This window comes from Pecten maximus, chromosome 19, assembly GCF_902652985.1.
Source record: "Pecten maximus chromosome 19, xPecMax1.1, whole genome shotgun sequence".
Classification (NCBI taxonomy): domain Eukaryota; kingdom Metazoa; phylum Mollusca; class Bivalvia; order Pectinida; family Pectinidae; genus Pecten; species Pecten maximus.
Window position 1 is genome coordinate 27,993,659 of NC_047033.1, and position 12,014 is coordinate 28,005,672.

A 12,014-nucleotide genomic window follows, 5' to 3' on the forward strand; every position below is an offset into this window, starting at 1 on the left:
GTGAAGTCATCTAGGCACTTCTCACCAGTGTCTGACAATGGTCTTCGACTTGTATCTTTATGAATTCCCCAGAGAAGTTTGAATACTTCACTGACAAGGTTGACTTGTTTCACTGGGCCGTCTCAAGGAGCAGTTACCTGTCAGACAAAATTTACCAGTTATCTTTGTACACATTTAAACGTGAAATTACTTCATCTTCAGAATTTCTATAACCGACTTTTTGCTTCTCCTTTCATTTCTATAGCAATAACCATTTAATCACATTCATTTCTCAGAATATGACAGTGTGCGAACTTAAGACCGATAGACCGATAGACCAAGTCTAGTAGATTTGCTGTCGGTCTATGGAAAATAAATACACTGAAGACCGAATGTCTATGCACAAGAATCTGGTGCATAATTATGATATACAATAAAATCGGGAGTGACATAACACCTACCTTACATATATGGATAAATGAGATATTTATTTACCCCAGAACACCCATTCAGTCCCACCTAGATATTTAATTCCGTCCGTATAGACCCTTGCTTTACGCTAGTCAAAATCTCATACTTGACTCGACGCCATATTGCTAACTATGTAGGTCGTGGTCGGCCTAATTACCCTAAGTGCGCGATGGAGCGAAAAGAAAAAAAATACATCTATTTTTATATATTTTTATCGCTTATAGTTTATAAATAATAAAATTTTGAATTGAATATAACAGTTTATGGGAAGAATAAGCTTAGTTTTCTTAATTTTAACTATGTTAGAAGAAAAACACAATTATTGATATGTGGTCTTTTCGGTCCATTGCGTTCCGATTCGGGTAGTTAGTCGAACCGTCACTTTCAAAATGGCGGGTCGACAGTATGGAATTTTGACTAGCGTAAAGCGAGGGTCTATACGAACGGAATAAAACATCTAGGTGGGACTGAATGGGTGTTCTGGGGTAAATAAATATCTCATTTATCCATATATGTAAGGTAGGTGTTATGTTACGCCCGATTTCATTGTATATGCACCAGATTCTTAGCGACACCAAACTGTGTCGGATAATTCCACGTTTTCATATAAATTCTAGTAGTGTTCGGATCGATTCTGTCAACATGTAATTTTGGTAAAAAATCTAGGTCTATGAAGTTTTTAGCAGGTCTATGACATTTTGAAATCCTATAGACCGATTGTCTATGAAGATAAAAATCTTAAGTTCATTGACTGAATATGGACAAACATTATCACTGTCCCTCAGAATATGGAAGAACATTATCACCGCCCCTCAAAATAAGGACAAACATTATCACCATCCCTCAGAATATGGACAAACAGTACCACCGCCCCTCAGAATATGGACAAACAGTTCCACCGCCTCTCAGAATATGGACAAACAGTACCACCGCTCCTCAGAATATTGACACACAGTATCACCACCCAACAGCATATGTTAACTGGCCTAATCCCTGATCCATGGAGATGCGGTGGTCGATCGCGATTGGTTATAACATAAATAGAAGGTGTCCCGACACTGTATCAATAGCCCTAGGCCAAGCCTCTACCAGTGGGTTGTGCGTTCCAAACCCTGTTTTTCTCTGGGTACTACGGCTTTTCTCCATCTCTGAAACCTGGCACGTCCTTAAATTACCCTGGCTGTTAATAAGACTTTAAAATAAACCAAGCTCCCTGGCTTGTAAACATACATAAACCAAGCTCTCTGGCTTGTACACATACATGTACACCGGGCGGTAGATTGCAGGGTACTCTACATACTTTTGCACACGTTTGGTATGTATCTAAATACATTTCCATCAAATTAATTTCAAATCGTGAAAGTATACCTCACATTGTTAAATGTACAAATGATTCGTAACATACCAGTGAGTAGGCCTAGCCTGATATGAGCACACATTGTTAATTGGTGTTTATTGCTGGGTTTACAGTACATAATGACATAAGATACAAATGTACTTACCTGTTGTTACATTAACAGTTGATCTTTGACTTGACTCATCTCAATCATCTTAGGGAAGATGCACTGTTCCGCTGACAATGTTAACTTGTTTATCCGTGTCACCTCGTCTGTTTTATCTGTTAGACAAAATTTACCTATTATGATTAAATGTCGTCGGAATTTCCACCTTTTTACTTCCGCTTTCGTTTTTGTCACAATTACCAATGCTTTCTGATTTTCCTTTTTAGTTACATCATTGTCTTGACAATATTGCCTGGTTGCGTGACAAACTGTTTGAGGAGAGAGTCCTGCAAGGCAGGATTAGACATCTAGGCACCTACAACAAACACTCGAAATTCGAACATGACCCGGCCGCATGACTGTCCCACCCCTTTCACTTGCCTCAGAATTTTGAACAGACATCATGAACTGGCGATACAGTACATTACATTGTTACAATGAGGCTAACGATATAATATAATTACCTGGTGTTACATTAACACTTGGCCGTAAACTTTACAATTCTCAATCTTTTGTTATTCTCAGGGAAGACTGTTTGACAAGTTTGACTGCACCCAGATCCGCCCCCAGATCATCGGAATTTCCACCTTTTTTTTACTTCCGCTTTCGTTTCTATCACAATTCCCATTGATGTCTTGATGGTTCTTTCAAATCACATCGATACCTTGATAATTGTCCGATTGTGAAACAAACACATCATTTGGCTGTAAATGAGAAAATGCCGTGAATCTGAAGTCCAAAGTAAGCTAATGACGTCTGCTTGTTTCTGGTTTCGACTGCGCATGCGATTTGACAAGACCTCACCCTGGGTAAGACGACATTTAGGATCGGGCAGAAAAGGACAGGATCAAGCAAAGCAGGATCCGACATGATCGAGAAAGAATCGAACACTTTTGCTAATGATTGTGTATCTATTTTAGTTGTAAATGGGAATATTTAACAGAATAACACAAAATATGCAAATTTTTCACATAAATGTACTGGTTCGAGCAAGACAAAAAGCATATTTAACTACATTTTTATGTGTCGGCTAATGGACAGGATTCGAGCCGTGCTCACTGGACCACCAACACAGGACCATGACAATGACTGCTTTACAATGGCACATGGAGTTACATCTACTCAAACAAACAATAATACAAACATTATAGTGAGGACACAAACTTGTACTCTAGACAATTTTAGAAATTACCTTTGTATATGTATTTATGGGCCTTGTTGCAGGGAAATATGAATAAATGGTATCTTGCATTGAGATATTGGAGGACGAAGCCATGAAGGAAAATGGCGTCAGGTATCTTAAGTTTGGGTTAGAAGCAACTAAATTCCCCATAAAACTAACATGACAATGATCCCTGCCTGAAAATTCAATTCGAAAGATCAACTAGCCTAAGTGGTAGAAATGAAATTGGGGCCTTTAGTACTCATGGACATGAGCTTTGCACTTATTCTAATTGGCAGAATGTGTTTTTGTACATGTAACTGTGGATCTGCATACTCATGCTAAATCTTAACCCTGGGTATTCCTACATCCTGGCTTATATGACCCCTCAGTAACCTTACATCCTGTCTAATCTGACCCCTCTTTGACTTGTACCTTGATGAAACCACAAGAGAAGTTTGACTGCTCCATTGACAACGTTGACTTGTTTCACTGGGCTGTTTTACGGAGCAGCTATCTATCCGTCAAAATTTACCAATTATTTTGTACACACCTAAACGTGAGATTAATAGAATCTAACATGGATCTCTTCCGTGGACAGGGATATCTGAACCTGGGTGTAAAACATTTTGGCCACTCAGCACGAGGCTTGACGTGAGTTTGGTGGTGGAGACCCAACAGAAGTGGAGTTATGGAGGGGAAGGATTATGTTGAGGCAGTGGGGAAACAGGGATGTTAGGAAGTATGGAGGGTCGGGGCTCCTAGACTGGTAGGGGATATAGAGGGAAGGGGACCCTAGATTGGTACGGGGTATGGAGGGGAGGGGCCCTATACTGTTAGAAGGTATGGAGGGGGAAGAACCCTAGATTTGTCCAGGGTATGGATGTGAGGGGGCTTTAGAGTGGAAGGGAAAGGAGCCTTAGGGTGGTGGGGGCTATTGCAGGGAGGACCCTATAATGTTAAAGGGTATGGGAAGAAATCCCTAGAGCAGAAAGTGTTATGGAAGGCGATTGAAGCAATAGTGGTAGAGGCAATGAGGTGAAGGTGACCTTAGAATGGTATGGAGGGGAATCTAGAGTGGTACTGGCATGGAGGAGACCTAGAGTGGTACTGGTATGGAGGGGAACCTAGAGTGGTATTGATATGGAGTGGAACCTAGAGTGATATTGGTATGGAGGGGAACCTAGAGTGGTATTGATATGGAGGAGAACCTAGAGTGGTATTGGTATGGAGGAGAACCTAGAGTGGTACTGGTATGGAGGGGAACCTAGAGTGGTACTGGTATGGAGGGGAACCTAGAGTGGTACTGGTATGGAGGAGAACCTGGAGTGGTACTGTTATGGGGGGGGGGGGGGGGGAACCTCGAGTGGTACTGATATGGAGGGGAACCTCGAGTGGTACTGGTATGGAGAGGCACCTAGAGTGGTACTGGTATGGAGGGGAACTTAGAGTGGTACTGGTATGGAGGGGAACCAAGATTGGTACTGGTATGGAGGGGAACCTAGAGTGGTACTGGTATGGAGAGGCACATAGAGTGGTACTGGTATGGAAGGGAACCTAGAGTGGTACTGGTATGGAGGGGAACCAAGAGTGGTTCTGGTATAGAGGGGAACCAAGAGTGGTACTGGTATGGAGGGGAACCTAGAGTGGTACTGGTATGGAGGGGAACCAAGAGTGGTACTGGTATGGAGGGGAACCTAGAGTGGTACTGGTATGGAGGGGAACCAAGAGTGGTTCTGGTATAGAGGGGAACCAAGAGTGGTACTGGTATGGAGGGGAACCAAGAGTGGTACTGGTATGGAGGGGAACCAAGAGTGGTTCTGGTATAGAGGGGAACCAAGAGTGGTACTGGTATGGAGGGGAACCTAGAGTGGTACTGGTATGGAGGGGAACCAAGAGTGGTTCTGGTATAGAGGGGAACCAAGAGTGGTACTGGTATGGAGGGGAACCAGGAGTGGTACTGGTATGGAGGGGAACCTAGATTGGTACTGGTATGGAGGGGAACCTAGAGTGGAACTGGTATGGAGGGGAACCAAAAGTGGTACTGGTATGGAGGGAAATGATCCTGAGAAGGTCCTGACCAAGTGTTGTTATTTTCGGGTCGGTCCGAAATCCAAGATGGCCGCCATAGCCGCCATCTTGAAAAACACATTTTAAACTTCTTCTCAATTTCCACCAGTGCTATTGAGCTGAAACTTGCCTGAAATGATCCTGATATGATCCCGACCAAGTGTTGTTATTTTTCGTTATTTTTCGGCCAACAAAGTGTTGTTATTTTTTCGGCCTCGTAAAAACTTTGACATGGCAGCAATGGCGGCCATTTTGTAACATGATTGCGCAATCATGGTTTTCCTGAACAACACATATTTCAAACTTCTTCTCAAATTCCACTGGTGGGATTCAGCTCTAACTTACCAGAAATTATCCTTAGATGGTCCAGACCAAGTGTTGTTATTTATTGGGTCGGTCAGAAATCCAAGATGGCCACCATGGCCAACAGTGCCACTATATACTTGCTACAGAGAATGCATACTACAATAATGTAAGAGTTTTAATTTAGAGTCAGATGACCGTTAAGGCCCCTGTGCCTCTTGTTCTATATATAAGTCATATGGTTGTTTACTATGGAGAGTGTGGCTTGGTGGCCAAAGTATATATATTTCTACCTACATGTAAATATTGTGAGGCAGCTCCTGTTAAATACTATTCTCAGTCAAATAATCATTTTGTAGCCAGTTGGATATATATATAAGAGAAGTGTTATATAATAACAAAGGTCAGGGTTGACTGACCAACAGGTAAGTTCCCGCGCCTCATACTGCGTCATGCATTGGAATGTAAGGTATGTGTGGAAGTTGTCCTGATTGGTCATTGTAGTGAGCAGGTGAGTGTGTGCGCATGCTAAACACCTGTCAATACCCTGCACCAGCACACTTTTACATCATTCCAGACACGGCACTCAGCATGACAACATGTAATAATGTACCAGTCATCCGTCCCTGGTAAGTCTTGTAAACTATGATCATATTACTTGTTAATTTATTGAAGATCCTACATTTGTACATGTTATTTACGTTCATGTTATTTCCATCGTCGCCGTGTCCGTTATTCATGTCATGTTTGTACATTTGTAGGCCTTCTGATTAAACCTGAAACTATACAAGTTGTCCGTGTGATGTTTGCCCACACACATAAGGCTACAATTTCAAACTTGATATTTAACCTTTAACCCAAACAATATAAACTATCTGGTGATATAGAATTTCTAAATTTCATCAGTTGATGGCCAGTGTGATGATGAAATGGACTATGTGGCCAGTATCTGTTGGGATAAGGAAATTCAACATCTTCAGATGTTTATTCCATACAGTTTGTATGTTAACTTCTAATCAAATATGATATAAATGCCTATTCTGTCTTTATGCTTTAAATAAAGTTTTACCTATTTTAAAAGGTTAGAATATTCTCTTCATCAAACAAAATGAATACTAATCTAATGGAGCTGCCTCTTTGTTAAGCATTGAAATTGTAATATGTAATGTGTTATATTATGTCCATGTTTGTACCATTGTGTATGTTACTGTTTTGGGAGAGGACTTATATAGGCTTTGCCTGCTGTCCAATCCTATTGTCCTTGCGTCAATAAAATGTTTTGAAATGAAATGATGATAAGACCAGGTGCGGAAGACGATACATTTGGAAGGGATCTTACTCGGCGACCATTTCACACGTTGCTTTAATATATGAATCTTTCAACCTGCATACCACACTGTAACACAAAACTACACTCACGTCAGCATGATTAAACTCATACACTCATTACCATTCAAATCTAAACAAAGGACTTACTGCGTAACACGAATAATTAAATCTTACAGATGTTTTGCATTCAAATTGGCCTTTGATGACTTCCACTGATAACAGGACATAATGCTATATATATATATATATATGAATGGAAGCCTCAAATGGTAGAGTGGAGCGAGGGTGGACCAGAGTAGATCAAGAATGTTATTAGATACCGAAGGAAGGGGTCGTTGAAATTGTATCAGGTTTGGAGAGGGAGATGGACCTGCAGTAGTTGGGATAATGGAGGCGATTTTAGAAAGGTAAGGGGTATGGAAGGGGTGGGTATGACGGAGAGAGGACCTTGGAGAAGTAGTTGGTATAGAGTGGGTCATGTAGTGGTAGTGGTTTGGAGGTTGAGAGGAACCTAGAGTGGAATGAAATGTGAAAGGCATTGGACCCTTGTGTGTTGGGGTATGAAAGCGGACATGACCCTTTCGTAGGGATAACGGAGGAGATTAAAGGGTAAAGGTGTTTGGAAAGAACACTCTGGAAAGGAGAAGTATTCAATTGGGAAGAATCATAGAGAGAAACAAGAATTATTCCTTAAACAAAAGGCTCAATACACAACACCTTTGATGAAAATAAGGAACGCTAGAGTGGTTGGGTATATAGTGGGGAGAGTACTAGGGTGGTAGGAGGATGGTTGGGAGAGGACTAGGGTGGTAGGGTATATGGTGGGGAGAGGACTAGAGTGGTAGGGTAAGTGGTTGGGAGAGGACTAGAGTGGTAGGGGATATTGTGGGAAGAGGACTAGGGTGGTAGGGGGTATTGTGGGGAGAGGACTAGGGTGGTAGGGGGTATTGTGGGGAGAGGACTAGGGTGGTAGGGGGTATGGTGGGGGAGAGGACTAGAGTGGTAAGAGGTACGGTGGGAAGAGGACTAGGGTGGTAAGGGGTATGGTGGTGAGAGGACTAGAGTGGTAGGAGGTATGGTGGGGAGAGGACTAGAGTGGTAGGAGGTATGGTGGGGAGAGGACTAGGGTGGTAAGGGGTATGGTGGGGAGTGGACTAGGGTGGTAAGGGGTATGGTGGGGATAGGACTAGGGTGGTAGGGGGTATTGTGGGGAGAGGACTAGAGTGGTAGGGGGTATGGTGGGGAGAGGACTAGGGTGGTAGGGTTATGGTGGGGAGTGGACTAGGGTGGTAAGGGGTATGGTGGGGATAGGACTAGGGTGGTAAGGGGTATGGTGGGGAGAGGACTAGGGTGGTAAGGGGTATGATGGTGAGAGGACTAGAGTGGTAGGAGGTATGGTGGGGAGAGGACTAGAGTGGTAGGAGGTATGGTGGGGAGAGGACTAGGGGGGGTAGGGTTATGGTGGGGAGAGGACAAGGGTGGTAAGGGGTATGGTGGGGAGAGGACTAGGGTGGTAAGGGGTATGATGGTGAGAGGACTAGAGTGGTAGGAGGTATGGTGGGGAGAGGACTAGAGTGGTAGGAGGTATGGTGGGGAGAGGACTAGGGTGGTAGGGGGTATGGTGGGGAGAGGACTAGGGTGGTAGGGGGTATGGTGGGGAGAGGACTAGGGGGTGGTAGGGGGTGTGGTGGGGAATGGACTAGAGTAGTAGGGGGTATGGTGGGGAGAGGACTAGAGTGGTAGGGGGTATGGTCGGGAGAGGACTAGGGAGGTAGGGGGTATGGTGGGGAGAGGACTAGAGTGGTAGGGGGTATGGTGGGGAGAGGACTAGAGTGGTAGGGGGTATGGTCGGGAGAGGACTAGAGTGGTAGGGGGTATGGTTGGGAGAGAACTAGAGTGGTAGGGGGTATGGTTGGGAGAGAACTAGAGTGGTAGGGGGTATGGTGGGGAGAGGACTAGAGTAGTAGGGGGTATGGTGGGGAGAGGACTAGGGTGGTAGGGGGTATGGTGGGGAAAGGACAAGAGTGGTAGGGGGTATGGTGGGGAGTGGACTAGGGTGGTTAGGTATATGGAAGAGTATATTGGAAGAGGTATGGAGGGAGGGGACATAAAGTGGTATGAGTATTGAGGAAACTAGGGTATGGAGGGTGAAATGACCATGAAATGGTAGGGATGTAGAGTAGTAGGGGATATGAAGACGGTGGGGACCCTAGTTATGTACTGGGTATGGTTTGTCAGGCGACCGTTGAGTGTTAGGGGGTATGGAGCAAGAGGGGACCCCTGATTGGTAGGAAGTAAGAAGGGGAGGAGATTCTTGAGTGGTAGGGGGTATGGAGGGGGAGGGTATCCTAGAGACGTACTGGGTTTGAAAGGTCAGGGAGGGGACGGTAGAGTGGTAAGGGGTACAGTGGAAGAGCGGACTCCTGATTTGAAGGGGCCCGTGTGAAGGGGAGGGAATCCTGGAATGGTAGGGGATATGGAGGGGGAGGGCACCCAAAAGTGGTAGGGGTTTCGGAGGGGAAAATGACCCTGGCAGAGTAGGGATAAAGGATGGTTTGTAGAGTGGTAGTGGGTATGATGGGTTGGGGACACTAGGGTTGTAGATGTTATTGAGGGGTAAGGATCCTAGAGTTGTAGTGGGTAATGAGTGAAGGGTAACCAAGAGACGTACTTGGTTTGGAAGGTCAGGGAGGGGTAGGTAGATTGGTAGGGGTTACAGAGGAAGAGCGGATCCGTGGTTTGTAGGGATTCGTGTGAATGGTAGGTGATTATGGAGTGGTAGGAGGTATAGAGGGAGAGGGTACCCCATAGTGGTAGGGGGTATGGGGGGTTATGGGACCATAGAGTGGTAGGGGGTATGGAGGGTTTTCATTTCAACAAATTTTATTGACATTTGATGTTATTTGTCAAAAGGATAAAATAACAGGCCAAGCCTATATAAATTTTCTCCTATGGTGGCAATTGGAATGTATAAATATAAAATTAATATATAAATTTACTATGAAATGAAAAAAATTACATGTATAACTAACATTTAAGGGAGATAACTCAAACATAAACATTCACACATCATTCATACATTTTGCTTATATATACATGTATACATAATATTTGCTAATATTTAAGATGAACTTTATCTAGAAGAATTATTCATTGACAGGCATTGACCAAAAGTCCATGTGCATGTATGCACAGGTCTTGCCTGTCAATAATTAAGCGAAAATAATATATATAAATGTAAAATATTATATCGAAAATTGTCAGAAAAAGTTACTATCACTCAAAATGTTTAGCAGACGCTATACTTCATATATATACAAGACTTAACTTAACTGGAGGGTTATGGGACCATAGAGTGATAGGGGTATGGAGGGTGAGGGGACCATAGAGTGGTAGGGGGTATGGAGGGTTATGGGACCATAGAGTGGTACGGGGTATGGAGGGTTATGGGACAATAGAGTGGTAGGGGGTATGGAGGGGGAGGTGATTATGGAGTGGTAGGGGATATATAGGCGGATGGTACCTCAAAGTGGTATATAGGGGGTTTGGAGGAAAGTGTAACCTAGAACCGTACTGGGTATTGATGGTAAGGGGACTGTATAATGATAGGTGGTATAGAGGAGACACACTCGAAAGGGGAAGGTCTTTAATTGAAATGAATCACACGGGGGGGGGGGGGGGGGGGGGGGGGGGGGGGGGGGGGGGGGGGGGGCTGGCCCAGATGAGTGAAGGAAAAATGAGGAGAGGAAGAAGGTGGGTCCTGTAGTAATCGAACTAAACTTGTTTTAAAGAAAATATCACTCCTGATTAATGGTATTTCAGACCAAATTCGGTGGATTTCTACTCAGGAATTAACGTCAAGTGTACAACCAAATTTGAAAACTAAGTATCACAGCTCCATTGTAAGCCTTTATAAAACAGACACTAAATCTTAAACCTCAATTACAGACATAAAGTGACAGAAAAGTTGTTGACAACCATAGAAAGGGAAAAGGCATGGGATAACAAGCGGACTAGGAGAGGAAGGATTTTGAGGGGAAGGTCCAGAAGAGAAAGAGAGGGAACCTGATTGGGAAGGACCATGGAGAGGAGTGGGAGAGGGAGTTGGAGTGGTATGAGAAGGCCAGAAGCAGAGGACGGTACATTTGGAAAGGGACCTTACTGAAGGAGAGGCCCCCGACCATTTATCTTCCAGTGCTTTAAACATGACTACCTCCATGTAACACAATACTTCGCTCACGTCAGCTTGATTAACTCTTGTAATTACATGTGACAGGGCATATTGGTAAAGGAAATCCTATACTGATAAAGGGTATAGATGGGAGAGGACTAGTCTGGTATAAGTATAGAGGGGACGGATCCCTAGAGTAATAGGAATATAGAGGGGGACCCTAGGGTGGAAGTGACTAGAGATGTCCCTGAGGTAGGGACAATTCGAGGATTCTAGATACGTAAGAATGTGGAGGGAGAGGAGACCCTACAGACGTACTGGTTATGGCAGGTTAGATGACCGTAGAGTTGTAGGGGGTATTTAGGATGAAGGGGCCCTAAACTGGTAAGGGGTATGATGGGAGAGGGAGGATACTCCAATGGTAGGAGATATGGAGGGGAGTAGACCCTAGAGTGGCAGTGTGTGTGGAGGAGAGGGAACCCTAGAGTGGTAGGGTGTGTGGAGGAGAGGGGACCTTAGAGTGGTAGGGTGTGTGGAGGAGAGGGAACCCTAGAGTGGTAGGGTGTGTGGAGGAGAGGGGACCTTAGAGTGGTAGGGTGTATGGAGGAGAGGGGACCTTAGAGTGGTAGGGTGTGTGGAGGAGAGGGAACCCTAGAGTGGTAGGGTGTGTGGAGGAGAGGGACCCTAGAGTGGTAGGGTGTGTGGAGGAGAGGGGACCCTAGAGTGGTAGGGTGTGTGGAGGAGAGGGACCCTAGAGTTGTAGGGTGTGTGGAGGAGAGGGAACCCTAGAGTGGTAGGGTGTGTGGAGGAGAGGGGACCTTAATGTGGTAGGGTGTGTGGAGGAGAGGGGACCTTAGAGTGGTAGGGTGTGTGGAGGAGAGGGGACCTTATAGTGGTAGGGTGTATGGAGGAGAGGGAACCCTAGAGTGGCAGTGTGTGTGGAGGAGAGGGAACCCTAGAGTGGTAGGGTGTGTGGAGGAGAGGGAACCCTAGAGTGGTAGGGTGTGTGGAGGAGAGGGGACCTTAG

General features: G+C 44.6%; 1 long non-coding RNA gene across 1 annotated transcript; it reads right to left on the bottom strand.

Annotated features, from left to right (window-relative positions):
- Nucleotides 1-6: 6 nt before the first annotated feature.
- On the bottom strand, nucleotides 7-2,712 carry LOC117317986. Its single transcript, XR_004530282.1, has 3 exons — nucleotides 2,417-2,712; nucleotides 1,953-2,068; nucleotides 7-137 (listed from the first exon to the last, which is right to left on the bottom strand). It is a non-coding gene; the product is annotated as an uncharacterized LOC117317986 (long non-coding RNA).
- Nucleotides 2,713-12,014: the final 9,302 nt, after the last annotated feature.